The 26,894-nt window shown below is 38.4% G+C and overlaps 1 long non-coding RNA gene across 1 annotated transcript; it reads left to right on the plus strand.

Moving 5' to 3' along the window:
* Positions 1-1,124: 1,124 nt before the first annotated feature.
* LOC140001689 (uncharacterized) lies at positions 1,125-18,091 on the plus strand. Its single transcript, XR_011807170.1, has 3 exons — positions 1,125-1,231; positions 17,017-17,213; positions 17,774-18,091. It is a non-coding gene; the product is annotated as an uncharacterized lncRNA (long non-coding RNA).
* Positions 18,092-26,894: the final 8,803 nt, after the last annotated feature.

A 26,894-nucleotide genomic window follows, 5' to 3' on the forward strand; every position in this document is an offset into this window, starting at 1 on the left:
CTTTTTGGATTTGGTAAAATAATGGCAAAGCAAAAATCTGAATCTAGTTCTACCACATCCTAGGCCAACACTATATCCCACTGCATCAACTGCAGGAGTAGGTAAAGATCAGCAGTGGATCCCTACACATTTGCTTATTGTAGTTTCTACACGTGTGGGGATAGTCAGTAGTGGAGAAAACATGGGTTTAGATTGACCTTAAGTTCAGTCAAGTCCAGCTATGCCTATGTTCTCAAGTAAACACAGTGGCAGATGTTTAAGCAACTGTGTTAAAAACAGAGTCGGATGTTAGTGTCATTATAGCAGTAACAGCAGCAGAAAGTGCAAGGGTGTATGGCATTATAGCCATAATGAAAACAGCAGTCAATGGTGGAGCAGATGTGATTGTAATCATATCAGAGACAGAGACAGCCAATGTGAGGCAGGTGAAACTTCAATTGTAATCGAGGCAGCTATGTGATGGAAGCTGCTGCTGCAAAGCTGTCAAGACAGATGGTGCTGTGACCGGAGCAGATCTGCAACAGGAACTGCAGCAGCAGCATATGCTGCAGCTATCACAGAGATAATGGGCACACACTCAGCAGGTGGGTGCTTGGTGTTTAAGTTGCAGTTGTGAGTGCTCTTTGCTTTCTGAATTGCTAGTGGTCACCACTTGCTGAACAAAGCAACAGTTTTTGCCTTTACACAGTAATTTCCTTGAATCTTTGATAACTATATAATCATATTAATTCACTAAATTATTTGACTCTGAGGTTTTAAGGTCAGAAGTCACCTTTCAGTCACAAGCAGTGACTGAAAGCTCCGAACTGATGATAGTTGTGGTCACAATTTTCACCTCCTTAACTGGAAATTATTTTATTCACAGGCCATCTCTCTCTCCTGTCTGCTGAAGGGAAAGGTGACTGTGAAACTCTTGCAAACGATCTCTAAAGATTGGGTTGCTCCAATGATTTCACCAATTGAACATCTCTGTCTCCAGCCTGAGTCCTCTCTCAACATTGTGACAGTCCTGCTTTGTGTTTGGATGGGGATTTTTATTTTATTTTATTTTATTTTATTTTATTTTATTTTATTTTATTTTATTTTATTTATTTTATTTTATTTTATTTTATTTTTTTTTTTCCAGAGTCCAGAGAAGTAATAGAAATCATGAAAACATTTTCCAAACATCACACACACACACAAAAAAAAAAAAAGGAAAAAAAAAAAGAGCATAGCATCTTATCATAAGGTAAGTATCTTATCATCTGTTTAGAAGACAAGCTTGAATATTGAAATCTAAAGATTTGTGAAACTGGAAGGTAAACAAAAAATAATGTTCTCCAGGAGCCTTGAGATCTTGGAGAAGGATTAGTAAATATTATATTAATTGACAGTTACAAAGACATAAAAAGGCCTTGTTCAGTTACAGAGGAGATTTTTAGGTTTCTTTGGGGGAAAAGAAAAAAAAAATAAAGTTTTCATTCACTATCCATTAGAACTATTTGAATATTTCTTTAAGTTATTTGCAATTTATTCTAGACAAACATTTCTGAACTGTATGTGCAGATGATGAAGACAGGATCTTAGCCCCTGAGAAATTTGAGTCTTCCTAGTTACAGCATGATAATTGATATGACAAGCTTCAAATTTCTTCCTTTTTCTGTTTCTTTTCCCCTCCTTTCTAACTGTAATTTCTATTCAACTGAAATCTTAAATATCCTGCCCTGACCTTTCTTAGAAGGAATTTAATTACCTGCATAGTTTACATAAATTATATGGCCTGTTTGTCTAAGATTAATCCTATACAGAGATCAATAAAGCCATGGAGCATCAGGATAAAATAGCTTCTTGCAAATGCCACCAAAGGTCACAAAAATCTTTCTGGAAAGGGGGCAAGAGACGTGGTGTGACACATTCCTGTTGTCAGTCCAGTGTATGTCATTGATGCTGCCTCTGCAACCACTCAGGGATGATTTATCAGCTGCTAGAGGACATTGGGTACAAATGCACTGTAAGAACAAGCTGAGTGAAATTAATTGAATACGGTGATGACTACAATTCATCATTCTCAAAAAATTACTCAAAAAGTGTGAGAACCATGATACATTAACCATATAGCACAGATAAACTGCTTTTCATATCAGTCTTTGGGAACAAGCTCGGGCTGCCACAAATGCCATGCCAGTTTCCATGCTGAAAAGACATCTCTTACTCTGTGTTTATGAGATGGAGAGGACATGAAGAGTATGCTTAGCCAGGAGACTCATTACATATGACATGTCTGCAGCTCAGCAGAGCTGCTTTCTATGTGCCCTACATGTTCAACAGCAAACCTGAGTTAATTCTCACATTAGCTTAACAGAATTAATACAGTGAAAGCACTACACAGTCAACTTTTCCAGGCTCATCAAGGCTAAATGGTGTGTCAGGAAATGTTTTTCCCATGTCAAAAAGAAGTCAGGTGGAGAAAACAGAGAAGAGGGAAACAGCCAATATTCTGCCTATTAGAGCACTGATGTAAAAAATCTGCCAGTGCTTTACTATGCTTGACTCAAACCATAGAATCCAATCTCAGTTTTCCACTGAGAGAACCTCTGATCTTGATGATGAATAATCATATTCAGGATCCTTACGGGATATAAGCACCAGGTAGAAAATCTTTTATTAATATTGCTGGTGTGAGGGTAGATTTTCTCAAGTGTTCACCATTCAGAAGCTTCCACTGTAAAAAGTTTTGAAAGAGACCAGAACACAGCATACACAGTTGTTATAACTTCTAGCCAATTAGCTCAATGCCAAAATAGGAGCTGAGCCTTTATGAAAATCAGATCCTCACTGTGTTGACCATATTTTATTTTATATACATATATATTTAATCTGCCCTAGGTAGACAGCAATTTTAACTTGATTTTGAGAGGCACAGGTTACATTTGTTCCCTCTGAAAGAGAAAGAAAAAAAAAAAAAAAAAGCAGACAAAGTGATATCCTAATCTGTAAAAATGTTATGGAGGTCTCTGGTGAGAACCATATTTTGGATCACAGTGTGAACTTCTTTCTCAGCTCTACTTGGGATAAACTTCTACTGGGAAGTGGGTTTTACCAGTCTTGTCTCCAGGGCATATATTGCTGTAACTGTATAAATGTAGATTATAAACCAGTTGGGAAAGTTCATTTTATTGCATTTCTACATGACATAGAACAACAGTACTTGACCAGGGACTTCTGTTACACAAATCAGTACAACATGCAATTTCATATATAGGAAGATGACTTGAAGCCATACAATCTGGATTTTCATTCAGAGTATGTTGGATTCAGGCCCTTGGTTTGATCCACTATGGAGGGGAGGCTCAGAAGCTGAATCTGAAGTGGCATAAAACTTGGATGTTTAAAATGGCCCCAAAAGCCCAGCAGTGTTTTGATGTGGAATTATGCTCTGAACAACATTAGCAATATTAACAATCGTTTAATTACTGCGCAAGCTTCTTTCGGCAAGCCTGCAGTCAGAACACCATGCTGAGGGAGCATTCAAATAGAAATGATACACTCAGGGTAATAAAATGCCCATTGTTTCTATGTCCTATAATAAAGCCTGGAAACCACAGATGAGATCAGGACCACATTTCACATGGCATTGCATAAATAAACAGAATGAGACAGATCTTCCTTAGCTAACGGACTAAGTGAGACAGAGGTTTAAGAAAAAGGGACTTGTCTCCCTTGCCCACTTTGGTGAGAAGCAGAGTCCAACTTTACCTTCACATTTATGACTCTGAAGAGAAGACAGTACTGCCTGCAAGTACAAACTACAGCTCAATTGGACTTTTTTGGTTCCTATTATAATATGAGGCCTTCATAGGCAGCCTTTTTGTCTGACTTAGAGCCTGCGGGTGTCAGAAGAGTTCTGCTCCTTCTCATGAGCAGAGTGTCTCACACACTTGATCCATGGTTTTGCATTGTACCAATGGATATGCAGCTGCACCTGGCACCTTGGGTAGGGACACTAGGAAATTGTCTGCTAAGCATCTAGAAAGCAACAGGGGACAATACTTGCTGGTGGCAGTTCAGACAGTTAACTAGTGGGAGTATTCTTGAGCTTTTCAACACTTTCTACTTGGTGTTACACAGGCAGTGCGGGTTAAGATGACCGTGAACATATCCACATACCTTTTGTGCTACTGGCATTGCCAAGCTTGCAGCGGGCTACTAGCGCTTGGGCTTCACAACAGGCCTCTTCATATGTCTACCATTTTTTGGTATATTTTGTACTTGAGAACCTAGAGAGGTGGCAATTTAATTAATAACAGTCCATTTTAGCACAGCACAAGACACAGGTTGCCAGCAACTTGGAAATGAAGTGCCCTTCAAGGTGTGGTCCTGTCCTAAAGCAGCCCAGTGGTTTGTCAGGCACCTCAGGCATGCCTTTGTCTTCAGTCTTGTCACTGAAGGCTACATGGCAACCTTTGAATTGTTTCTTTCCACTGCTTTTCAAGAGAGACTTTAGCTGTGGTTTTTTTTCTTTGAGGATGCGAGTTATGGGATAAGACATCTCAGTGTCACTGAACAACATCATTGTTGTAAAAGTAGAACATAATAGGCATGCAGTTAGCCCTTGCCAAATTTATCTTTTCATCTCATCTGTCCCAGTAACTCAACTCCAGTTTTCTGCTTTTTTTTTTTTTAATTTACTTTTATATTAGACTACCTGCAAAAAACTAACAATCAACACAGGGCAGCAAAATGTCAACAGATTTTAGATGTAGTGCCACAGCAGGTGAATTCGTGAAGATATATCTACATTTATTTTGTTCCCTTAGGGACTATGTTATATACATGCTAATGTAAAAGACTCAGAAATGGTCCATAGAACCATGCTAAAGAATGTTTCCAATACAACTAAATTAAAAGTTTTGACTGTCTATGAAGAAGTGTTAGGATGGGGATACTGGTTTGTTCCTCCTTTAGGTCAGAAAATCATCACCAGTGATCATAAAACACTTTTTAAGTTATGAGATATGTGTTTCACAGGAAGAAACATGATAGAAAATAAAATTTACCAAATGATGCAAACTGAGTCACAACATTTAGTTACTTGTGCATGTTACTTCAGTGCAAATTTGTGCAAAACACCTGCTCAGCTCTGCCTCTTTAGGTATTTCAATATATTCTTGATTAATACGTAATAATTAGAAAATTATTTATTCCTTTAAAAAGTATTGCAGATATTATCATTCTTGGTATACTATAAAATAAAATCAGTAGCTGTTGAGCATAAAGCATATTTTACCATATCTAACTTTAACTCTGAACACAAATTCTCATCATTCTTTCACCAACAATTTCAAATATTAGCCCAAGGCAAAACTGTTTTGGCATTCTTCTTTTACTGACCATCCCATGATATGTGGGTTTTAGTTCCTAGGACCTTCTATTTGTCTTTCGTTAAGGTAAAATTATTCATTATGGAGGGTCTGTGGTGCTTCTCCTCTTCTTTCCAATGTCCTACATGCAATCCTAACTGGTAACCAAGCACAGCAAATGTTTATGCAGAAAACTGAGACAAATCAGCACTGAAGCCATCACTGAGAACTGAGTGACCTTTGGCAGAGGAGTCCTGCTTCCAAGGTCCAGCAGGCAATGAGGATTAATTTTATGGTCTGGACAGAGTCCTGAATTCCAAGCATAGAAATTGAATGCTTGTAATAAGCTATTTACAGTTGCAGTTCTATTATTTTTATTGGTCCACAAGGACTCACAAACAATGCTGCACATTTTGGTCACCGTCTCCTAACACATTGTGTATTCACTATCTCCATAAATAGATGTTGCTTTTTGGACAGCATCCTCCATATCTCCCTTTGAAAACAAGGAGTCATTGGGCTATGAATAAAAAGCTGAGAGTTAAATACATACAGTGTCTCAGATCCAACATTGAGTAGTTACATTTGTGTCACCAGAAGAAAAGGAAATGTCAGGAGCTACAAATGAACCACAGCAATGTTAGTGACACTTACTTATTTACAGAATGTCTAAAAGAGGAAAGTCCTATCAGAATTTAGAGGACAAAACATCCTGATGAAATCTCTTCATGCTGTTGCAGTCAAAGCCTTTCCTCAGAGCTGCTTGCTGGTACCTACATAACAGAGGGCTGATACTCAGCACATTTTCTCTTACTATGCAGTTTTCATCCAATCCTCAAGGCCCAGACAAATCACTATGGGCAACTCATTCTGGGTGCATAGGGTATGTTGGTCTATGAGGTACAAGTTATTTTTCCTGCACTCACAGTCTAAAGGCTGAAGAGAACAAGACTGCAGGGGCTCAGGCTATTTGGGAGCCATGGCTACAGCTGTTATTATAAACCTTAACTCCAGCAGGCACGAGCTTCCTATCATTTAGTTTCTGTTCCTCCCTGAATTTATGAAGTATTTCAAATGATCAGTACAGGCAGTACAGATTTATCAAGTATGAAGCAGGGAGGTTTCATATACTAGGAATGTCTTGGATTTGCAGCATTTCAGGCAGAAAATTCAGTCCATATTCTGTTCTTTGAAACAGTTTTCATGAATCAGCCACACAAAATGAATGATAGTATGTCTTAATATAAAAACATTAAGGTTAAGGCAAAAATGAACAAGAGGGATTGCAGCAAGCACTTGCAGAAAAATCATAGAATAAATTATAACAAAAATTGAAAAGATTCCTTTTTTTTTTTTTTTTTTTTTTTTTTTTCACACATTCCAAATAAATAACTGGAGACACTAAACAAGAATAATGGGGAGAGGGGTTATTATATATTGCAGTCCAAACTTGTGTGTCATTTGAGGCATTGGTGACATCAATATAATATATTTTCAAATAACTACAAAAGTAAAAAAAACTGATGGGAAGAGGCAAGACCCTCAGTCAGTGTGTTTGAGGGGAACAGACGCATAATCTCATAGTCAATTATTAACCAAGGTCAATATTTATGGCACAGGGAACCATTTTAAGTGTACATTATTTATGTCGAGACTTATAATGAGCACTTCATGCTTGAGCAGAGAATGTATATACTAGGATAATTTTAATAAGAAAGCTGCCTGTCATAGGAAACAGGATGTATCTCCTCGGAAATGGCCTATGTGTCTGTCTGTCTCTCATTCTTGCTCTGATTGAATCAGTCAATATTTTCCACCATTACAATTCACAGTCAGAAATATCCATCAGCTGGAAATTGGCAGGAATAGAATTAGATGTTTTTAACTTTGGTTTTGAAGCTCCTATTTATGCAAACTAAATCCAGACTGGATTTTTCTAGGAAAATGGTAATGTGACCCAAATTATGTGAGGAACTCCAGCTACCCATTCCACATGTCCAAACAGACAGAGGCGACTGCTGGGAACATTTTAATTCCTCAACTTGATGTAGTATCTGAATCACACTTCCATTTGCCTTGTAAATCCTTCCTCCTTACAGAGTATGAATCAAAGATAAGGTTGTGATAAAGACTCCTGAACTTGAAAATAACAGCTTTGCTGTAACAACTTCTGAAGAAACAAGTGGATGGGTTATATGACTGTAATATATGAGCTTTTGCTTTTGGGATTTGGCTTGTATTTCACACATTCATACAGTATCAGTCATTCACTGAAAGCCTGCTCTTTATGCTGTTGCTTTCACACACAGAAGAGTATCACAGCATGCTGAGTCAGGTTTTAAAGGAATTTCAGCCTATAAAGATGTTGAATAGCTTCTAATAGGATTTCCAAATATGCCTAAGCACACATCTTCTAAAAGACACCTCTGAAAACTCCATAAAGCACCTTTGTGTACATTAAATTGGAAGTAAGTACATTTTTTTGCACTGTTGCTTGTGATTTTCATCCGGGGCTGGAGAGCTGTCAGTGTTCTGGACTCCTCAGTTGTGTTCCTTTGAAAATCCCGGTCTAAGACCTTATCCAATGCCAATAACATCAAAAAGAAGAAACCCAGCAAAGTGTTTTAGAAGCTGGTACTAACTAGCACTCTAAATCAGTCCAAAATATGTCTCGTGCTGGGTGACGTCTGCTATTGATCAAAAGGACAGAACAAGTCAAGTCAAGGAAACATGATCGGGAAAACAATAAAGCAAGACCAATGCATGTATCAAGCTTTTTCTTAGCTTGAAATGACTACACTAAAATACACTGATGTCTAAGAGGCAACATCCGTGAGATAGTCCCTAGACAGAGAGGAGACAGTGATCTTTAGGGGAGCAATAAGAATGAATTTCCCTCCTCACAATTCTCTTTGCTATCTAGAGTTTATTCATGTTCTTCTTAACATTAAGACTATATCCTGTTAATCACTTTCTGACAAATCATACTTTGTTTATATAGCATGGTAGATGGGGAATTTTAAGGACCTGGCAAGGCAGTTGATCCTTCAGTGTAAAAGCTATGCATGGATACTCTCTGTTCACTGGCCTGTTGATGGAGTTAAACAGGATTATATCCTGAAAGAGATAGAGAGGTTTTGGGGGTCTGCTTCTTGGATAGGGCCCTTCTCAAAAAGAGACAGCTAGATGGACATTCATTCCCGGAGGAAGCTTTTTCCCTAGGATGACTAAAGGCACCTTCTGCTCCAATGGAAGGCAGAGTGTTGTTGTTGTGTTGCTTATTTTTCTGTTGGATCTAAAAATCTGATGAAGAAAGAGCTTACTGGCATGATTTCTGAAGGCCACCCACACATCCCTGTAACTTAAATTTCTATTGCCTAACATAGAGGTAACATCTCCCAAGAGAAGGGGAGGAAGGGATTATGTTGCACAGTTACAAACATCTGCAGGGAAGGAAAGGGAAGGAAGCACACGAAGTCTGTATGTTTTATAGAAGGAGCCCAGAAGAGGAGGAAAAAGCAGCTCTTTTTTTTTTTTTTTTTTTTTTTTTTTTTTTTTGTCTAGAAGGAAGGATGTTCATGCTCCAGAGAGATGTGAGGAAGGGGATATGAGGTCATCACTGCAAAAGGTGAGGTGAACTTGGGCTGAAAGTCACCAGATATGAACTGGAAAAGGAAGGAGGGAGTCCTGTTTTGGTATGACTCTTTCCTCACAAAGTGACCTAACTACAGGTTGTCCTGGAGATATGACTCTGTGTAAATGGCCTTTGGGCTGAACAACACTGCTGTGCATCAAAAAAATGGACAAAGAGAGAGCGTGTGTCAGGACAAAGCAGCAGCCCCCTACCTCACTTCAGTATCTTTTCCTTGGAAGAGGCTTGTAGCAGGACAGACCAATTTGCACTCTTGCCTTTTTATTGTTTATGAATTAAAGTAGTTAATGAATTAAAAAAATGAAATGAAATAAAATAAAGTAAAATAAATAAAATTTAAAAATAAAATAAAATAAAATAAAATAAAATAAAAAAATAAAATAAAATAAAATAAAATAAAATAAAATAAAATAAAATAAAATAAAATAAAATAAAATAAAATAAAATAAAATAAAATATAAAGTAAAATAAATAAAAGCTAATGCAAGCTGCTCTATTGCAGCTGTAAGAAAAATTACAGTGGTCCAGCTGGGCTGATGTGGAATCATAAGACAGTTGGAGACACAGTTAAAGAAACATAGTCCTTCGCAGCTGAGACTCCTAATGAAAAAAATATCGTGTGAGTCTCAGAGAACTGCTACTATGGAAAAGAGAAATCCTGGAAACAAGGGAAAGAGACTATTTGGGAGGTGTAAAATTCTCACAGTTAGCCAGAGAAAATAGTTGCATGTGCAAGAGAGCTAAAGTATCCTGGCTTCCTATGGGTTTGTGCCTGTGGTCACATTCATATTGGTCTGATCTGAAACAGATGCCAATCGGAGCTTTTATCAAAGCTGGGGAATTAAAAATCTCTGTCTCACAGAAGGATTCTCTCTCTTTCAGTAAAAGGATTAGCAGAGTCTTTGTGTCTCTCCTACCTGCTTGCTTGAGACTTACAGGACTTTGTCACTTATGACACAGCTACTGTTTTCTTGTGATTGGAATGGGGAAAAAAATGGGTTAAAATCATATCAGATGGAGGAAGAAAACACATGATCCACTTTTTTAGGGAAAAAAAAAAGCTGAATATACAGCTGATGGGAAACATGCCTACTATGTAGCATATAACTTCTTTATCCCCTGAAGTGCCTTCCTAATTTGGAAGTTTTCTGTTATATAAGGACTGGGAGAGGAACGATTGTGCTCTGCAATAAGGACACTGAGGATATAAAGCTGGCAAAAACAAACCTGTTATTTCCAGCTACTCTCTAAAGAGTTCTGGATAAGAACAATCCTGCAAGCTGCCTGCCTGGCCTACATAACAGGAGTTTCACTGGCTTGCATCAGCCAGCCACTGGCTCTTATACTATCCAGGCCAACATTATTGTATTACATTTAATAGGGCTCCTCATGTCATTCCAGCCTTGCTTCCGTTTTCTGATCCATGTGCTCTCCCTCCTTCCCATCACCAGCTCCATCTCAGCTGGTATATGCATACGTGCTCCTCTTCCCCCGTACCAGAAACCACTGTAGTGCAGTGCTTATGATTACAAATCTTCTCATTAAAGCCAGACAGTCACTCAGCTGGATGCAAATTACTGACCTCCTCGATTTATGAATGTCAGACTTTTCAGGGTGGGAAGGGAGGGGGGAGCAAAGTGGAAAACGTTCCATTAAATGGTATCCATCAACCCTATTGCATTTATAAGCTAATAAAAAGGCTAAAATGAAGTTCATTGGGACTGTCTGGATCTCGTAGTACCAGCTGGTTCTATGAAATATTAATAGAAACAAGATATGTCTCTGTGTTACATACTGCTAGGTGAAAGGATGATACTGTTATTGATAAGTTACTGCTCTGACCATTCTTCTGAGTGGCATTTTCAATTTCCTTTCTGGCTGTGTTAATTCTCCTGTCTCCATAACAAAACAAGGCTAAAAACACAGGCGATCTTTCTGCTGAAGAGTAAAGGCCCAGGTTTTACAGAGTATCAAAAAATAGTCTCAACTTCTGTGTGATACCTACTATTTTGAATCTTTTTCATCATTTACAGAGATTATTCTATTCCTGTGACTTAAACATGTATCTTTGGCTTGAACTGGGAGAGGGAAATGTATCAGGAAAGGTCTTGAACCTGAACTCTGAATCCTGGATCAAAAGCTTCAGGCTGTGTTGAAGAGTTCAGACTGCAAGAGCACTATTTAGCAGTGCAGCAGAAGAGCTTGTATCAGTCTAGATGACGGAAGTTATCCCATAGTGGTGGCTGTTCAGTTCAAGTTCTTAGACTTTGAATTAGGAATAAATGCATGCTAAAAATCTGCAGCTTGCTAGTGTATCTAAGCAACCTTGACATTCACATATCAATGCGATTAACACAACTGATGCAGACAGATAGGAAAGCAACAGAGAAGACAAACAATAAACAGGCCTGCACTAATCTCAAAAGATCTACAGATGGTCCTTTCAGGTTGCTTGAGCACTATACCATTAGAGGGAAGGAACATGTACCAAATGACGTCTGTCCGATGGATGAGCAGACCATTTCCATCCATGTTAATATCAATTAAGCACTTCTCACCAGCACTGAGAAACATCCTCATCTCATGTGGGCCAGCCAGCTGGACTGCTGTAGGTGGTCTCTACAATTACTGGGAAGTACAGTCTGTAAAGAGAATGAAAGCAACTAATGGAGATCCCTGAGATTATCTGAGCAAGAGTTTCTACAAAGACAGAAAGATGTATCACAAAATTTTTGTTCTTCTCTGTGTCTTTCTTCTCAAAATAATGACCAGTCACAAGCTCATAGGAACAGAATAAATGCACTGGAACATATCCTTTGGCAGAGCAAGGCAGATGCAATGATAAATTAGCTGGCTGGTGGAAGGCTACCTACTGTGCGGAGAACAGGTTGTCAAACAGATTCATTTATGGCTATGAGAGTGATCAGTTGGATTCTGAATGGTTAGTGGAAATAATTGTATCACATATAAACAGCTTGTTACTTACAAAGGACAGATATGTTGTTGACTACATAGCAGAAGCAAAACTTGTCATTCAGCAAACACACACACAGTAAATTTGAAGCTTAAAATCAAATTCTTTAAATTTTCCCCAAAATGTTATGTCCTAAGCTGAACGCAAATATAAGCAATGTCAATCAAAAAGGTAACAGTAGCGGGTGACCAGTTTATAGAGATTTGTTTATATTTTCACTTCACCCAGAGGGAACATGGGCCAAATGAGTCTTCCAAAAGCAGCAGTTATTGCACACACAGAAATCTATTTGCCAAGCATTATGCTGCATATCTGCATATAGCCAAAAACTATACATTAATACAGTGGACAGATGTAAACAAGAATAACAGGAAAGGAGTGCTATTTAAGAGAAATTCTGCAGTGCTATTCAAAATGATTTAAAATAGAGTAATACAGTCAGGAATTTTCTCTGGCCACCAGTAAAGTAACTAAATCTTTACGGAGTCTTTATATTAGTCCCACTCTTTACTAGAACTGCAGGCATTTAAAAACATCTTTCAGGAGCACTGAAAGGAGTTGGTACCCCTGAAAACATGAACACTGGCTTATTAGGAAAGGGACTTGAATTTGAATCACTTACATCCTGGGTGTGCACTTCAACCATTAACAACTGTATGAAGTGTGATGGGGCAAAGAAAGCTCTAAAGTGATAAATTAGAAAGTCAGAGGGACCTTGACAGACTGGAGAGGTGGGCTGACAAGAATTGCAAGTTCTACAAAGTGCAAAGTCCTTCATCTGGGCAAGAAAAACCTCAGGCACCACTATGTGCTGGGAGTCACCTAACCGGAAAGCAGGTCCACAGAAAAGGATTTGGGAGTCCTGGTAGACGCCAAGTTGAGCATGAGACAATAAAGTGCTCTTGCCATTAAGAAGGCTAATGGTATCAGGATTTAGGGCCAAAGTTAGGCTGCACCTGGAGTACTGTGTTTAGCTCAGGGCCCCTCAGTACAAGAGAAATATGGTCGCACTGGAAAGAGTCCAGTGGAGGACCACCAAGATGATCAAGGGACTGGAGCACCTCTCCTATGAGGAGAGGCTGAGAGAGCTGGGACTCTTCAGCCCGGAGAAGAGGGGTCTCAGGTGGGATCTTCTCCGTGTTTATAAACACCTGAAGGGATGGTACAAAGAAGATGGATTCAGTCTCTTCTTGGTAGTTCCCAGTGCAGGACAGGAGGCAACAAACTGGAACACAGGAGACTCCATCTAAATACCAGGCAGTACTTCTGTGCTGTGTGGGTGCTCTGAGCACTGGCACAGGTTACACAGAGAGGTTGTGTGGTCTGCACCCTTGGAGATCTTCAAAAGCCACCTGGACATGGCCCTGGGCAACCTGCTCAGTGTCCCTGCTTGGGCAAGGGTTGGACCAGATAGCCTCAGGAGGCCCCTGCCAACCTCAGTCATTCTGTGATTTTGTGACTCCATGAAAATGTGGTCACCATTTTAGAGGAAACAAATGATGCTTTGTCAAATCCTCCAAAAAATGACAGTAATCATCTACTTTTGATGGTAGTGTCCCAGATCTAGACCTAGAGTGAGGAGTCTGGAGACTTGCATCCAACCTCACCCAACCAGGCTGTGCATTTCTCCTGGTTATCTCTAGCCTGCATACTGCAGCTCCCTGTTTAACATACAACCTGCTCTGAATCCCTCTCTAAGCACTTAATCTCTCTGTAAGCTGTGTAGTGAGCCACAACATCTGCTTAAAGGTACTGCACTAAGGTATACAGGGTGATTACTGGACGTAGTCCTTACCAGGCTACTACAAATAGCCTCTGATGAAAAACTGAGCTAAGGCCTGCACAGTGCCTGAGCTTGAACCAATGGACTATATATACATACATATACATACATATGCATTCATATTTTTATGTAAGACAAAAAGTCAGAAAACCAGTGCTTCGATTCTAGAACTGATGGTTGTTTTAACTCTTTGTGAGCAAATTCTACTAGATTTGAGGGTATGTTCCTCCAAAACACTGCCCTTATAAAGGATGAGGTCCCTGATTGAATAACAATTTTTCTAGTTCTTTATCAGTCATTTACTATCCATTACCAAGGTAATTCACCCAGTGAAGCCAGTGAACTAGAAAATAACATGATCTCCATGAGCATCTAGACTATACTTAGCTAAGGACTGTCAAAATAAAAGAGATTTTTTTTTTTTTTTTTCCCAAAAAGCTTGGAATAAACTTGCCCCTGAAAATGTTGAGGTAGATGCACTTATGTGGATACTGATCCACAAGGCTTACCCAGATTATTGATCACCAGCATTTTGAGCCAGCAAAGGAGAAGTGCATTGATCTGCAGAAGAGTTGTTGGAGCCACTGTATCACGCTGATCATCTGCACATGCAGTCAGAGTATAATTTGGGTCAGAGCCCAGCTCTGGGATGCTTCCAAGTGCATTTTATACAAGAAGAGCTAGTACAAACATTCACCTGGTAGGATGGTCTATTTTTGTCTGTGTCTTTGCTTAGCTTTACAGCATATGCTTGGCTGATATAAACTTGCTGAAAACTCTACCTGAGTGTTCCTGCAGCAGTCTTCCCCCTTTGTGCCTTTAGTTTCCAATAACCAGTTCTCAATAGTTCACTATATAGTTCTCTATAACCCTTCTCTTTTTATCTGGGCTGTTCTCATCCCCTCTTTCTCCTCAGTGAGGTAGAGTTCCTATGAATTTTCTTGTACCTTGATATCAGATGCTCACACTTTCTCCTTCATTTCATCAGCTGGCTTTGTCCATGATGCCAAATGACACATTGGGTGACAGCAGAACACTTACTAACAGTTGCATCAGAAAAATCTTGTGACACCTGCTGCTCCATAATGAAAAAGAAGAGTGATCTCACACCAAAGGTGACTCAGCAACACTTCTTTGCTGCTTATTACAACAAAGACAGACACGCTTTTATCAGTCCAAAGTCATTCTCCCCTACAGCCTTTACTGTAAGAGGATTTGAAGATTCTTTACATGAGCCAAATGGCAGAAACAGCATCAGCTTATGTAGACTCAGGGTATTTCTGTCTGCACATGTTTTTATTACCAAGGGCTTGATGAGTCTTACAGTTTCTCTTCCAGCCAAGTTAGAATCTGAAAAAGCCTGAAATGGCTGATTCATTATTCATCTTTCCAGTTAAGCAACATCCACAACAGGTGGGAAAGAGGAGGCTACTGAAGGCTGGTGATACTTTCTAATTCTGAACAACATGTTGCTATCCAGTTGCTTGAGATTTACAGACAACAGAGGCAGTAGTTAATTTCCTTTACTTTTCTGCTGTTCTTGAACAAAATGAAGAAATTATTTTGGGAATTGCTCCATATTCAGCCCACTTCTGAACTTCACAAAATTTGAATTAATGAAAATGTTGTGTGATTACATTGTCCTTTACCCAGTCTAGACCCTTATATTACCCTTAATCCTCTACCTGAGTTCAATGGGGACAGTTCCACCATAGGTGCAAGAAACCATAAGATGCAGCAGAAGTTCTGATCATAGTGCTTGTTACCCTCACCCTCAGCTCTCAGGTATTTCTTTCTACTGTATTGTAGAACTCACAGAATGGGGAAAGCCACGGCATGTTGCTTCATCACCTGATGGCTGAAGGGTTCCATCTTAACTGTGCACGCTGCCCCCTGTAACCCAACACTGCAACTTCCCAATCATAGGCCTACCTATCACAGAAGTGTTGGGGTGCAGCTATCTGGCACACAGAGCAGGACAAAGATTTAAACATCTGTCTGCAATCCTGAAACACATGCATGAAAACAGGAGATGGGACTTTTTTGTGTGTTTTTGATTCCTAGTACCATGAGCAGAACTGTCTAATAAGTCTGCAAATTGGTGAATCAAACATTATCTTGCTATGGAGGAAAGTATGGGAAGACACATCTGCTTCATATGCTGTCTCTATATCCTGTCTACCTTTGTATGGATGAGGTAACACCAATTCTGCCACGTCTTCATGCATAAGAGATTAATTTTGACTCTCCTACCTTATTCTTTACTATGGCTCACACCTTTATGCTTCATTGTCCAAATTAGTAAAACAAGGATGAATTAAAATTAATTAAAGTCTCAACTTCTGCAGCTGTAACCTAGTGCTATAGGTTAATAGCTGGTGTCTCAGAAATGCCCCACACCCTCATAAATTAACAAGACAAAATCAGAACGACAAGTCGAGACAAAATATTTCCCAACCTTCTCATGGCTGCATGACTAATGTTACTGCTATCATGGAAAGATCAGATGAAAAGTAAGTAAATATATATATATATTCTATATATATATATATATTATTTATGCCTTTCAGCCATGACTTGTTTGTTTTCTCTTTATTGTGCATTGTATTAATGAGTAGGATAATAGTTATTTAATATCCTCTTCCAAAAAAGGCATTCAACCAAAACACATGAGAGCTTCAAATAATTAGGACAATATAATTGGGTACATTATAGAGGGCATGAAATTAACTGTAGTTAAATTAACTCTTCTTTCTCAAATGAGCATAAAGGAGAAATCACTGTGAACACATCTTTCTCATACTAATTGCAAGCAGAGGAATGCAGTATTTTATCTATGTGAGCTTTAACTCTGAACTGCAGCTGTTCTTGTACACTCTTCCGTACACCACCTATAATTGTGGCCAGTTCTTGTTTCAGTCTGGTGTAGTTTCTTCTATCTTTAAGCATCACTGAAGGTACAGGTCATTGCTTTGTGCTATGATCCTATCTATGTCAACAACTGGATAGGAGATTTCTAAGAACATTTAAATATGGCATTGATTCATTAGATTAGAGTTGGATAAATGTTCCCGTTTTGTGAGAGGGAATGCGAGAGATCATTTTTTTACAGTATTCATAGAAACACTGGTCTTTGATCTTCTATGCCTTCACCACACTGTCCCCAGAGATCTGCCACCATTCTGGAATGTGTCTGATCCCAGTTTCCTGAACCCCATCTTTTGGCTGATATCCTGGTGTGAACTCAGTTTATCTCCATTTCCAGGGAGAATCCTGATGCCCAGGACCAGGGTTATTATTTGCTGACCCCTGGCTGCTCTGTTCGCTGTCTGGGGACAATGAGATGAACCCTGGCTGTGAGGTCCTTTGCTGGGAGAGAATCCCCATGACACTCAGGGAACCCCTATCCCATTCTGCACCATGACAACTGCCTTCTTCCAAAGCAGAAGTCTTCATTACATGGTAAATACAAAAATGCTTGTGACAGTTCTGTTCCTTCCAGAAGCCATAATTTAATATCTTATTGTTATGACACTCTTTTCAGTCCAAAAAAATGGAGATGCAGCTGATGCAAAAATTACAAATTTAGGTTAAATTGTTTTCAGCCACTGAAAATAGTCAAAAGCTTCTGTCAAATTTTCAGAATGAAATGTTTTATTTATTTATTTATTTATATTTAAAAGAGACATTTATCACTAAATTATTTAACTATGAAACAAAATTAGGGTTTTTACATATTAAAGGAAAAGGTCTTTTAGAAGATTTGAAGTGACATCTCATGAAATGGCAGGAAAACATTTTATTTTTTGTAGTCTTTTGTAAACATGAATAACTGTAGGAGTCAATCTGTAATGATATTTTATTTTATTTTATTTTATTTTATTTTATTTTATTTTATTTTATTTTAATGTTTTAATCCAGTTAAATAACCTCAAAATCCATTATATTTACAACTCTGCTTGGTAGACCTCACTCACTTTCTCTACTTTCTCTTTTTTTTTTTTTTTTTTTTTTTTTTTCAGGTGATAACAAAGATTCCAGTTCTTCAGGTGTTGGGGAGAAGAGGAAAGGAATACTTATTTCCCATACAGGTCTTCAAAGTTCCACCTTCCTCCTTACACTGCCCACTTACACTTACTCAATGCTGTCCCAGAACTTAAAGTAAACTTTAACATTTTTCATTTTTTCTTGTAGTTTTCATGTTTTCATACAGTAATCCTGTCTTTTCCCTCATTATTTCCCTTAGAGACAGCTGACTTGAGTAGTTCGGTGTTCTCTCCACTGCCTTCTGTTATCCCACAGGGTAGATGTAGGTGTTCTTTTCTATGCTTGAAACAACTTGGGCCAAAACTATCTTCCCCAGCTGCAGCCACCACCATGACCTGTCCCATGATCCTGTATGACATTGGGAAAGATGACTGAGGTCAAGGACATAAAAAGGGGAAAACTGACCCTGACCCAATATACTTTTTCTCCTTAGCTTATCCACTTGCTGGACACAAGCAGTGTAGGAAACTCCTCCTTTCAAACCATGCCTCATGGGCAGCTTTTCTCCCTAAAAGCAACAAGGCTATTTCTCACAGACTCCTGTGCCCAGCTACATGATCTCCACAGTGTCTCTTCTGGACAGGAGATACCACAGGAGCCTGAACAACTTGTAGGAGCTGAGGAACACCCTGCTTGTGGAGCTAATACTCAAAGAGAAGACTACAACTTTAACTGATTTTTTATACTTTTCTACCCTGCAAAATTTTGAACCATTGAAACATTACTTTTTATTATTGTGAAGGAATACAGCTGGTCTAAACACAGGGTGACATTGCAACTGACAATTAAAAATTCAGAATTGAAGGATAATTTGCTATACAGTTAGGGAGCTGAAAGCAGCTGTTTCATATAAAAGTGCTTATTGACTCATTTGGAATTAGTCTGTTTGGGAATAACATGCTGTGGTTGTCCAGGAAGGCTTAAAACATAATCCAGAGCAAAATGCTGAAACTCAGCCATCGTGGACTCATCCTGAACCCAACAGGAATTTAACACTTGGAGGTAGAGTGGTGGAGTTTGTAAACAGGCAGAACTGTCTTGAGGGAGGGAGAGGTCAACATGGTGGAGATGCCGAATGTTTCGCCCTGACATGATGCCAATATGTTACCGTATTCAGTGAGACAGTGTTGGTGGTGGATAGAGCACAGGGCTGGGAATCAGGGAACCTAGTCTCAAGCTCTGTCTACCACAGACCAGCTGCACTATCTCAGGTAATTTCTTTATTCATACAGATATTTCAGAGAGTGAGGGTAAAGATGGTGTTGACTCTTTCCACTTTCCTTACTACCCATCCACCTTTTGGGTAGTATAAACATCCCACTAGATATGGGGACATGAAGATTTTCTCCCTCTCTCATTCTCACTTAAATTGTAGTTGTCTTATTTTTTGAACCTTTGCTCCTTCTGACATTCCTATTCAAGATACACATTCCCAGAGATGTTAGTTAAGTCATGGTGCTGCAGAGATGCATAAAAGCCAGGTTCTAGGCCGTCCTAGGTGTAACTACTAAAAATGGTCTGAAGTCAAGCAGCGGCAAAGAATAACCAGAAGAACTTAGATCAAATTAAATTGATCTGGCCCTTTGCCCTTATGTTCAAATATCAAAGTCTAGATTACAAGGGAAGTGCATCACACCAAAGGTGGATAAAGAAGACACCAGCAAAACACATACATATCCAAAGGTGAGAGTTGAGGGAGTCAGTCTGTCTTATATCCAGGTCATTCAAATAACTTTTCTGTGATTTGTTTCCAGTGAGTGACATAGGATATAACAACAGATCTTCAGCTGATGTCAGTTGGTGTCAGTCTCCTGAAGACTATGAATGGAGCACCACTAGCATTCATCAGCTGAAAATCTATGGCTAGTTTTGAAAAGGCTCTGTGGTTGTGTGCATTTAGAGCTTGGTTAGGTTTTAAAGGAGGTTAGCTGAAATCAGTTTCCCATATACAGGTTTTGAGATGTGGAGAAACATATTGACTTTTTAAAATGCTTAGCAGTGGGGCATCTCAACCAACCCAGAAAGTCAGTAAATGGGAATTAGAATCAATGGATAACATTGGGAGAAAAGACCAGGGACAGGAGGAAAATGTGGATGACATAAATTATTGGATTCATCCCAAGAGAAAAGAAAGAACTGAGGAAATCAATAGAGAAAGAAATAGAGGGACAGAGTTAGAAACCTGGGCATCCTCAAAAGCAGCTGTGCTGGATGGAGGAGGAAAGGAGAAAGGAAGAGAACATTTGCAATGTTTTGGTATCAGTTTGCTTTTCCAAACGGTAATTTTGTTGAGGTGTTTTAGTATCTGGTACTTCCATGTGAAGGGATGACAACCAATAATGTTCATCCAATCTGGTGCAGTTCTTCCTTGGCTTTTAAGAGATTTTATACATTACCTCATATAGCTGAAATTAAAAGTGTTCTTTTCTGATTTATTTATTCTTTTAAGGTAGTAGGTGGGGATGGAAGCAACAGGTGTATTGCTATAACACAACCTTAGATGTTGAGGTAGATAATATCAAAAATTCCTTCAAACATTCTTTTTTTCCCCTCTGGTTAGCTGGTTGCAGTATGAATGCTATAAATATTTCAGGTCTCCTCCGCTTAGGAAAGAAGCTCTGATCCTTCACATCTTGAAGGTGGTCCCTGTTTACTTTTTCTAACCCAAAGATATCAACATGCATGACTGTGCCTGGCAGTGAAAAATCTAAGACACGCAAGGCAGCGTTACCATTCCCAGTCAATGGGGAAAATGAAACCAGGCTAAAAACTCTGTCTCTCCCAAGAAACAGTGCTGAGCATATCTTAGAGGTATCTCCACATACACACACACACACACATTTATGTATATGTGTATACACACAAATCCTTTTTAATATGTCTGAACAGAAAAACACTTGAAAGCTTTTAACCTCTCCCAGAAGACTATACAATGTTTTATTTGAGGATCCATAGAATTATCTGACTTCTAGAAGTCAGTGATGTACTATATACAACCAGAAAGTTGAAAAGTGTCTCTAACAATTAGATCTATGCTGCACTAACTCCCATTATGCAGAACACTGGCCCAGCTATGAGGATATTCCTCCCATGATTCTCTTTGCATTAATTGGATTTAGGTACGAATTTCTGAAAATCAAAAAAAAGCTTGAGTTTGAAAAGCAAAATATTTTGTGTACTTGTACTTTAATATTTTTTTATAATAATTTTTACCATAGAGATGGTATGAAATATTTCCTCTTTATCTTTCATCAAAGCCTTTTAGAGTGAAACTAAATGACAAATATATATATATATACATATATATTGTGAGAAGGTAAGAAATACCAGTAAACACCTCCTGCTTTTTTTTTCTAGTAGATAGAAATTCTTCAGCAGAAGTCACTTCTAAACTGTCCAGAGCTTCCTGATATACATATTTAAATATCAGAGTACATTGCAAAGGGAATATACCTTGCTTTTATTGTTTTCCAGGTGAACAAGACAAAACAGAGGGTTATGAAGTAGCAAATGAAAGTGTTCAAGAGAAAAAAGAACTACGGGAAAAGACCACCAAATCTGAGTTCAGCATCAGTAGGGGAAAATTTTGGCCTTGTAGAAAGAGAGAATGGTCAGAAAACACATTATAATATGACAATTATAATTCTTTATATCCCAATACCAGGCCTGAAAATGGTATTATGCTTTAGTGAAAAAAATGTCACAATTGACAACAAAACTATTACTTATGAGAAATAATTTGATTGCTACGAAGCTGTATAGAGTACAACTGCTTATGGGCTAGAGAAGCTCCCTATTTTTTTAATTGAAGCTAGGGGAAAAGGCAGTAGCAGATAGGAGTCCTTACCCCTACGAAGCAGGTGGCACACTGATGCCTCACTGAAAGGGCAAGCCCTTCCCTTTTCTTCAAAGGAATATCTTTTAAATATTCAGTTGGAGTTGAAAGGTGTACTAATTTTGTTTATTGAAACACCAGCAACAATTTTGCTGTTCTAGAAACTTTATAGAAACAAGATAGAGGTAGCAGTTACATCCACATAGGTAGTCTCTCACTCTTTCAAACAGCAAACATGCTTTAAGAAACCTTATGTCTACATATAAAAGTATCTGATTATTTATTTATTATTTATTTTAATGTTAAGTCCATGGGCTGAACTCTGCCCTTCTGGAGAAGCAGTCAGTGCTCTAGACAAGAAGACTGACAACTCACATGATCCAGTCCATAGGCACCAAGCACCACCAAAACACAAGGCTCTTACTAATTTATCTTGATACTACTAAACTTACTATTAAATAACTGGATAAGGGGGTTTATGGGACTTGTATGTCCTAACCATCTTTCATGACTCTGAAATGAGTCATGAAAAGTAAAAAAAAAAAAAACCTACCACAGACTTTAAGAGAAGACATCCCAGTCTCAAAGTCCAAATAGAAGCTCCAGGAAAGGAATAACCACAAATATTTTGATTTATATTTGTATTATTGTTTGAGATTCCCAGGCTTCATGAAATGTCAAAAGAAATTCATATTTACACAGAACAGAAAACATCCATGGACAACTTTCCAAAGAGACTGGCAGACTGATGTGTAACACATATATTTATATTTCATGGGAGCTGAAAGCACATTCATCTAAGTCATTGCTGTTGTATTCTTTGACAGCTTTTGAAAATTGCCAGGCTAGGTTTTTGTGTTTGATCTTTTGACATTATTGGAGGTTGTATAAACAGGAAGTGATGAATAGTTTCAGCATCAATTAGGATAATTCTAAACAAAAGTGCTGTCATGGCACTGTCAGTTCCCTGTGGTGGGCATGCTCACAGACATGTGCAAACTCACATGCAGTGGAAATGGCAGTCCTGGTGTGTCTCCACTCTGTATCTGCAGCCCTGGCTATACTAGTATAATTAGTAACCATCATACATCCAATAACATGGTCTTAATATGGTCTATGCATATTAATATTTATTTTATTATCTAGGGTGGTGAGAAGAGGGGTTTAGCCATGTGAACACAGTTCTTGCTGTGCCACCTGTCCTTAGGGTTGGAGGACAAGCCTTGAACAGCTTTATTTAGCAGTGGCCTATGACTCTTGTTCTGCTACTGATCACCACAGGACACAGCACATAAAGCCAGGATTCCTCTGGTCCTCCTTGGGTTTATCTGTGTCTATTAAATAACGAACAGGACAGGGTCTCTTGAGATCCCACCTAGAGCACTGTGTTCAGCTCTGGAGCCCCCAGAACTAGGACATGGATATATTAAATGAGTCCAGAGGAAGGACACAAAGATTATCAAGGGGCTGGAGCACCTCTTTTGTGAAGACAGACTTGGAAAGTTGGGATTGTTCAGCCCAGAGAAGAGAAGGCTCTGGAGAAACCTTATAACAACCTTCCAATACCTAAAGAGGGTCTACAGGAAAGCTGGGGAAGGACTCTTTGTCAGGGAGTGTCAGTGTTAGAACAAGGGGGAATGGTTTTAAACTAAAAGAGGGTAAATTTAGATTAAATACCTAAAGATATTCTTTATTCTGAGGGTGGTGAGGTACTGACACAGGTTGCCCAGAGAAGCTGTGGATGCCCCAAATCAGATAGGGGTAGAAACTGGTCATCATTAGTCCAATGACATAAGGAGCCAGATTTATTAAAGAGTGCATTTTAGAACTTCATGAAGAAGAAAATTGGTTAATCTCCCAAATAAAAACGGATAAATTGCAGGATAAATTGAAGGGTTATCAGAAACCTGGGGAGACAACGTCCATTACGTTTCTGTGCAGAGGCTGTAAACCCTCTCTAATCATTAATTCTTTCCACTGTTTCAGACCAGAAATACACTCAATATTTCAACTCTGAAGCTGGTAGGAAGTTTCCCACTGCATTCAATGAGCTTTTGATGAGACTATTCTTTTAGCTCTTCAGGTCCTGCACATTTACTCTTACTCCAAGTATGTAAAATTGCTTGACATTTCTCTGAATGAGAAACTTTCTTTTCCTGGCATTAATTCTAAATGCCAGAATGAGGGGTCCTTCTGCCCTCCCCCACTAGGGCTTTACAAGTGGGATGAACATGATTCTATCAATAATTTCCATAGCTTAATTCTCTGTGGCATTCTGCAGGAGGACCTCACAAGGGATTACCTTCCAAGAAAACCAAGAGGTTTTCCAATCTAAATAGAAGATTGGAAAACAGCTTCACTTAGGTTATGTGGGTGTTTCCTGATAGATTTTGGGTGGACATAAGAGATAGAGCAAATTTTCTCCTACCCAAAAATCCGCTGCAGACAGGATTCTTCCTTCATACCCATTGCAAATCATGGGCTAGAAAGACACAAAGGACTTTCTTTTGAGAAAGGGACTGCAGTGATACTCAGACCATCTAGGTTTGCATTCACAATGACATGCTTCCTCTGTGATCGTAGGCAGTTCACTAAGTGTATATGTCATTGTACACAGTTCTGTACAGAATTAGATCTGGAAGATGAGTAAAGCAATTTCTTGCCTTTTTTTTTTTTTTTTTTTTTTTTTTTTCCTGTAAGCTAAAGGTTATGCTTCAGCCTCATCTCAGAATGGAAAGTCAAAAGCAGACAGCTTTTTCTAGGTAGTTTCTATGTCTGTTTTCCTCTTCTCTCAACCTGCTGAGCCATCAGTATGGAACATACTGTGCAACCAGGTCACAGGGAAAGGGAGCATGAATAATAATCTAGAAGGAAATATTTGATTTTTGTTTCATTGCTACAAATAATTTCATGTCTACAGAGTCATAATAGTTAATTTAATGTTAAAAAAAAAACGGTGTAACATAATCTGTGGAACTGTATGCCTACTATATTACCCAAGAGACCCACAAAAGCTATGCCCACTCTGAGACAACCAGAAGCCATCTCAATGCAGTTATCACAGAATTGGGCACTACTTAACGCACTCTACCCTTTAGGAGAATAAATTAGCTCAGATTCAGCACTGAGATAACTGTGTGCATCTAGCTTTTGCTTGCTCTATTTAAAGCACAGGCAAAACAAGTTTGCTTCTGCCCACAGTTTACTATGCATGCCTGCCCACAATACCGTCATATGCTGTATAAAACAAATGCTGGGATAAAGGTAAGGAAAATCCTTCTGTATGAGGGATATGCAAGAAATTCTTCAATAGTCTAGATACATTTTTTTCTAGTGCATGACACAACATGATGAAAAAGACACCATTGATGAAAAGACACCATTTTTTGTTGTTGTCATTATGCTGTGTTCCTTACTTAACAAAGCATGTCACCAATTGAAAAGAGAAATTAGAAAAAATGATGAAATTACTGATGCCTTTAACCTACTTTCAGGAACAGAAAAGATTTCAAGAACAATAGCTTTAACGATTGCCCCTGCAGAATAGTCTAAAAATTCTCATCTAAGAATATGCACGTGCATGCCTCAACAATTTTCTGAGTAACCATTCCTGTAGCAGGATAAAAAATACAGGTATACTGGGAGTTAATTTGATAAATAGAAAGTGTGCAATAAATGTCCCAAAGGGAGAAGAGGCAAATAAAAAGTTAGCAGACTACTGCGTATAATCCTTCCAAAAGCAGCATGCATGATTTTAAAAGGGTTTGTATACATCTGTAATCAAACCTGAACTTGTTTCATCCTGACACCCATGTAGACTTCAGAGCTCATATGCACAGTCTAATTTCCCATCAAAAATTCTTTGTTCAGAGTTTTATGATAATTTCAAGGTGTAATTTTATAGCGTAGGCCTTTAAATGTGTTCCAGTATTGACATAACTCATATTTGAATTTGATGTTTCTGCTTGTTTTGGGGGGTTACATGAGAACAGCATTAAAATATAGAATTTATATAAAGTAGAGATGAGGAGAAAAGCTCTGATTTGAATGACCTAGATAAAAAATGATAGACTGGCTAGTCCAGCCTGGAAGAGATACATCACTTCTCTTTAAAGCACTGGGCTAAATACCAGGCAATCTCTATTTGTTTTTCCTGGCTCCCTGTGAAAATTTAAGCAGAAGCCACTTGAGCCTAGAACTTACCAACACAAACATCCTTGCATGCATACTTACATGATTACTGTTTTTGAATTCAATAGATGGTCATGGGAATTAACTGTTTGTTGAATCAACACCTTCCCTACCATGGTTTATTAGTTACTCACGTTTCACTAACACATATAAACACCATGTGAGGTGTCATAGAGTCCTACAAATGTAAGACAAAAATATATTCTCTGTCCCAAAGACATCGTACTCTGTTCTTAAGTTGCTCATTTTCTAGTTTCTGTCATTTAAATGAACATGTAAAGCTTTCCCAGCTTTTCTCCCTGATTACACACTATTTATGTTTTGTTCAATGTGGAGAATACAAACCCACACTGTTTATCTTTTGTAGCTTCTTCATAAACACATAATCTTGGCTTCTGTAGACAGTATCACAGCAGTTCCCAAGGGGATGTTTGTACACATAATAGCATTTATCTATAATCCACATAGCAATTATTATCAAATCAATGCTGAGCATTTCCATAAGATCTGTATTATAATGTGATCTATATCACTACACAATTCTACCTAAGGAAATTTCTGTTTTATTATATTAAATGAAACAGCATTTTTGCATTCCAAACTGTGTAATCTTGTTACAATGAAAAGAGATTTATGCATCAAAATCCCATTAGTGTGATTGAGAGGAACCCAAATGAATGCTCATGTATCAATCATTACTATAATTGTTATTATTATTCAAGCTGATTTATAGAGGGTTATCACTTCTGTGTAGGAACTAAATAATCAATCAAGTGTGCCAGACAAATAAGAGTTCACTAGCTTTGATGCCTTTAGATGTTACTGGACAAATTCTCATACCGCAGACATAAAAAGATATGGTACATGGTTGTATTTGTAGAAGTAGTTGATATGGTATTTTAACCATAGGCCAAATCCTACACTTGTCTGCCTATTTTGTTATAATAATCTTACCTCTGCCAGCACTGCATGGAGATCTGGGCCCTCAGAGACAAGTACTGTAAGAACTTAACAATAGGTTGTTGGGAGTCTATTAAAAACACTCAACAGAAACCAGCAAATCACATCAA

Source organism: Anas platyrhynchos, chromosome 2 (genome assembly GCF_047663525.1).
Source record: "Anas platyrhynchos isolate ZD024472 breed Pekin duck chromosome 2, IASCAAS_PekinDuck_T2T, whole genome shotgun sequence".
In the NCBI taxonomy this organism is placed as follows: Eukaryota; Metazoa; Chordata; class Aves; order Anseriformes; family Anatidae; genus Anas; species Anas platyrhynchos.